The following is a 6,000-nucleotide window of genomic DNA, read 5'->3' as shown; positions in this document are numbered from 1 at the left end:
AAATAAAGTAAGAAGAGAGAAGAGGCCGCAACCGACTTCTCTTTTCCCTATCCATCTTCCCGCTCCCCCCACCTCGGTATTGATCCCCACTTCCTGCCGTCCCATTTACGACCGAAAGCGACGTGTGATGCCGAGCGAAATATATTATACTATTACGGGAGGTTCCTTAATGACGTGGCGCTACAGCAGCCGTTTGTCTGCCTGATGACCATCATGATGATGGGCATGACTACGGTGTGGTGGGTGCACATGGAGCCCCCACTCATTTTTGGCCTTTTTTTTTTACTCTTTTGTCCCTCGAAAGCGACAGCATCAGTACTCCCGTAGGCGCGGACAGTGGGGCCCGCACTCTCAGTGATATACCGGTCCCGTCGGTAAAGACGGGGATCCGAATGAAGCGAGGAAACGCAGCACAGGGCTTCACACGGGTCTGATCACATCGGACGGCTCAAAATGAACAGAGGAGAAGTATATAATACAGAGGAAATATGCACGTAGAACCTCAGAGTTTAAGCAATTCGCATCTTCACATTTGCAAAACGCACCTCCCCTTTTCAGTGAAATTAGAAAAAATTACTCTCAACTGTTCCCGACTTTTCAACAGATTTGTCATATATATATAGGGAGGGGTGGTCAATTATTTACTATACATGGTTTGAACAGTAAAATCTGTAAACTGTTGGGTCTTCTGTGCAAATTTTTGGATTGCAGGTATCAGGTATGAAGAGGCCGACACGTTATTAAAAGCTATCTGAGTACAAGTCAGGTTATTTTTTTCACCTTTTACTTGGACGAGATTGATGCGGATTAAGGAGACGGTGTTTGGTGTCTGGGTCTGACCGAGAATAATAAATGGGAAACCCGAGGTGGGTGGAGAAAGATCTCACAGGTACGGATGGATGGTGGTTCGGCTGTAGAGGGGTGAACTGGCACCACGGGATCAAGTGGGCAAATGACTGTACGGAGACAGCAAACTGCAAGGAATACTGCAATAAATACATTAAAAACATTCATTGCAAAGCAACAGGTAATTGAGTTTTAAGTTTCTTTTTCTTTTTCTTTTTATTCGAAATCCGTTTTAAAGATAAAAATCGGTTTATGAACATCTACATCTATCCACTATAAGAAGGTACTTAATCATTTGACATAAATATATCTTCTAAACTAACTACTATTTTATATCACATTAAATTTAATAATAACACTACTAAATTAGTTTATACCAAAACATCTCATTTTCCTAAGCTCATTTAAATTATTTTATTCAAGGTTAAAAATTAAGGTGTACGTCTAACAATTTCATTTTTGCTTACATGCCTCTCTTAAAACTCGATATTTTGTTAATACATGAAATTTTATCACAAATAAATTATATTTTATTTTACAATAATAAATGTGTCTGTACAAAGTTAAATTAATTTAAATAAGCTAAATAAATATAAGAATATTTTTATTCTAGTTTTTTATTAGTAAAAGAGTTTTTTGTTTTTAGTAGGCTGTTGTACGAGAACCGTGTACGTGGAGGAAGAAGATACGCATAACAGTGACAATGGTGATTGATTCGCTTTTTGTTTGTTATCGTTATAACTACGTTGCTGGGAATAGTTATAGCAATGAAAGGTAAATGCCATCTAGACCCACAGGCTTGCCCATGATGCTCTTTTTTTTCTTCTCTCTCTCTCTGTCTGTCTCTCACTCTCACTCTCACTCTCTCCCCCCATTCAATGCTATGTACTGCCACTGTTGAGATGCTGCCATAATACCATAGTTGTGAAATGATTGTTTGTAGACATAGCGTTACTGGAGGTAACGATAAAGATAGATGGGCACGGGAAACCTCGAACAGCAATCAATATCACTGGGTCTGCCCCGGATTGAGGCTGTTGATGTGCGATCGATGCAAGTTAGACGGAGTTGCAAAGAACATGAAAAGGATAACTGGACGAAGTACACCAATTAAGATACAAGAAAAGGAGGAGAAAAGTACATGGATTATTTGGAGGTGTCAAAATTGCATCATTTAAAAATCTAGAGGAATAATAATAATAATAATAATAAGTTATACTATAAATTGTCCTCTCGCACAGTTTTATCTAAAAATCAAATTAATTCTATTCATATATGATATTAAAATATAATTTAAAGTTTCATATTTACACGAATAATGTGGTTATTAATATCGTAGGAGTATTATAGTAATGTTTTGTGCTTTCTCAATTTAGTTTGGATAAAAAAAATAAACATATTTAAAATCATTAAAGTAGATGTTTAAACAAAATTTATCCCTCAATGCACACAGTGGACATAGTGAATGCATACAGTGGAAAAATCTTTGTGACAGGCTTTAAGATAGCAATGGTATTTAATCTTCTGAAATACTTGTCCTCTAAAATCATTTTTTCTGGGACCATCTTGGACATACTAATTTTAATGTCTTATTATAGCACAATTAGAGCGCTTCACTAGGTGTAAAAAATTCTAGTTCGGACAAAAAGAAAATAAAACTTACATTATATGTTAGGCAAATAATTCAATAAAAACTATTAATTTTTCTCTCCTAATTAAACGGTTGAAATTAAACGATACTAGATAAAACTAACCGGAAGTACTGGTCGTCATTTTTAAAATTACAAGAGTAAATTAGTTATATTTTATTTCTCTCTTAGCTATCCATTTTTTTATAAAAGAATAAAATTTATAATAAATTAGTAGAATGTGACGCTTCTATTATTAAGAGAACTGTTATAAGAATAACTAATAAGAAAAATACTTAAATTCTAATTTGTTTATCAATTAATCTAGTCACATATGTAAAATAAATTATATACTCTTTTAACTTATCATTAGATGAAAATTATTTTTAATAACTAATTGGTTAGTATCGAATTATTACTCTATATATGTTATTGCAAGACCCAATATATTCTTGGCACCTCAATCTCAGAAAGGACCACGCCAATATATCTTTTTTATTGTTTGCAACGAGCTAGAAAGAAACATTCAAGGAAGAATATTAAGGTGTTTCGCTTTGATCGTCTAGTAATTTGTATAAGTTACCAAACAATTTCCCTTTTGTTTCCCCCCCTTTTCTGTAATAGAAGGACTCCATCGATGCCAATACTATGTATGTATAACCATCAGGTAATAAAGGTTATCCATTACTGTGTCTACATAAAATAAAATTGCATATAGTATGTACAAGAAAAACTATAAATTTTTGGAACAAGTGTATCGACCTTGTTACTTTATTAACATTTTTCCCCAGAAAGCTAGAAGTACTGCACATAACATCAACATGATATACATGTAGGAAATAATTAGCGAGGGAAACTGATATTTAAAGTTGTTGGCTTCTCAGCAACTTTATGCGAGAATTGATTCATATGATCAGATCATCAATGTTCTTAGATAAATGAGAACTTAATGGTGCCAATTAAACTGATGTAGTTTGGATTCGAATTCAAAAACATTCATATAATGTGAAATTCTATAACAATCTGAGAAAACTATCCCATTGGCATGTGATCACATCATCCATATTTATTGTATAATATAATTTAATTGGACGATACCCAATTTAATTTCCTTGTAGTAAAATTGTGAAGCTTTAGGTCTCATTTGGTTGGTGAATTTATAAATGGCATTCAAACACAACTCTCTCTCTCTCTCTCTCTCTCTCTCTCTCTCTCTCTCTCTCTCTCTCTCTCTTTTTCTCTCTAATAATGTGTATAATTATAGTCAATCTCTAAGTTATGTATATTTTCTATTTGAGAGGACATGAGTATACTAAAGTAATCGAACATTTTCCTTATAAAATATACATAAAACTCTTATTCTCATGTAAATATTATACACTAATCAAACAAGAGCCCGTGAATATAGTGTCAAACAGGTTTCAAGGAGTTTCTATATCCAGCTTATTACATATGCCTGAAGGACAGCAGGTACGTAAGAAGGCAGTGGAAATCCTAATCATCAGTACGTATGAACATATATAGGCTTATAACATAACTGAAGTAGTACTTAGGACATGGAGATATTTCCTGAAAAGCCCCCACTTATGTAATTACCATGATTCAATTATCCAATAAAATCGCTTGAAGTCTATTTTATGCTAACTGAAAAAATAACTCAAGAAGTCCAAAATCTCATGTTAATTATTAATGTTCTTTCATGAAAGTTTTATTCACATTTATTAAAGAAAATTAGGTGAGGCCTGCATGATCATGGAAAGTATATCCTACATCAAAATTTTGATTGCAGGTATAGTAAAATATATATCAACAAGTGCCAAATCCGATAGCCACGGAAACTTATTTTCATGAGCTAATACATTGATCCCCCCCAACTTCTTTAGGTATACATGCAGCTATACAGATATGTTCATTTAATTTAATAAGCCTTATTATACGTATCGGCAAAATCAAAAGCAAAAAACTCCATGAAGATTTATATGTCTCAACTATATGTGTAAATAACTCTGGAATTTTAAACAAGATCTAATCAGTTATTAACGCAACAGGTTAGGCTCTGCACAGAATTATAGGTGGCTACATGCATGCACCATGCACATTATTTATTGCGGATGAGCTGCAACTGTTCAGAGAAAACTAGAGAGAGAGAGAGAGAGAGAGAGATATTGCAGTCCGTATGTCTGGTCTTACGTTTTTGTCCCCAAACAAACGTCCTAATTAGTAGATCTAAGAAGGCAATCAACGAATGAAACAAATAGAGTGATTATCAAACTAATAGTTGTTAAATCCACAGTTCTATAACCAGGGAAAGAGATTAAAGCCCATAGTCAATCAAGCAGCTAGAACGATACAGAAACTAAATATTAGAGTATTCCAGGAGCTTAGAGTCGCCTGGTTTGCTTGAACAATAAATGGCGAAGGGTTTTCCTGATAATCAAACAAAGTAATCTTGAAACAACCTTTTTATCTCTTGTCCTTTTCTTCAAATTAAGACCCATCTTTTTTCTTTTATCTTTGTAAACAACTTGTGTATAAGTTAATAGGAAGAGTTGTTACAGACTCCCTTTCGAGCCTTTGTCTGGTTCAAAGATATTTAATTTTGGACTTTCAAGCCTTAAAGCATGCGTTTTTTAGTTCATTTCATACATTAAACTGCATGATTGTAACCTTACTTTAGGAAAACTTTGTCAGTAATGTACAATTATAGTACTGATTAATAGTTGCAGTGCCTTTGTTTACCATGGGCTTTCGATGGTTTTGCAGCACGCTCTACAATTTTGCCTCTATTGGGGTGGGATCGTTAGTTTCAAACTTCCAAGTTCCAACCCAGGGTACGTAAATTAATTATGGGATACTTTCGTAAAGCTTCCGTCAAGTGTCCAAAAAAAAATGTTGAATATTACGTAGATTTCCAGGTACTTTCAAAATAAATAGAAAAGAAACCCTCAGATACGTACGAGTATATATTTTTCCAGATAACTCGATCTTACTTTATCCATTTTAAAACCGATACAATATTTAAGATGTATCATTATATACTTACATACATACAGACAAATGTTTACAAAGAATAAATATGTCCTGCACGAACAGCTTAAAGCAATCAGAGAAAGCGTCATCTAAGTGAAATATGTATATTTGATATGATGGAAACACAACCTTCCTTAAATTTGGTATTCCTAACTATGAATGTTATGCGAAAATTAAATGATACTCTAGAAGAATATTAAGTACACGTATAAATCAATATTCACATAATACAAACATCTAATACACCTTCTAATAAATGCGATAAATTGAATATCAATGTAAAGTGGAAAGTTGTGATCCCTCTTTATACAACAATCTAGTACAGCTTCTAATAAATGCGATAAACTGAGTATCAATGTAAAGTGCAAAGTTGTGATATAACAGGGATCACGATAATGTATATAATTACAAGCAAAAATGATATTTCTATCTCAATCGAATCGATTGAAAATATAGTTGTCGATAATGCACTGCATAAAGAGAATAATCCTTGTCG

The sequence above is a fragment of the Typha angustifolia genome, chromosome 10, assembly GCF_048772165.1.
Source record: "Typha angustifolia cultivar Huaian chromosome 10, ASM4877216v1, whole genome shotgun sequence".
Classification (NCBI taxonomy): Eukaryota; Viridiplantae; Streptophyta; class Magnoliopsida; order Poales; family Typhaceae; genus Typha; species Typha angustifolia.
The sequence above is the reverse complement of the archived record's forward strand: the minus strand, read 5'-3'. Positions refer to the sequence as shown.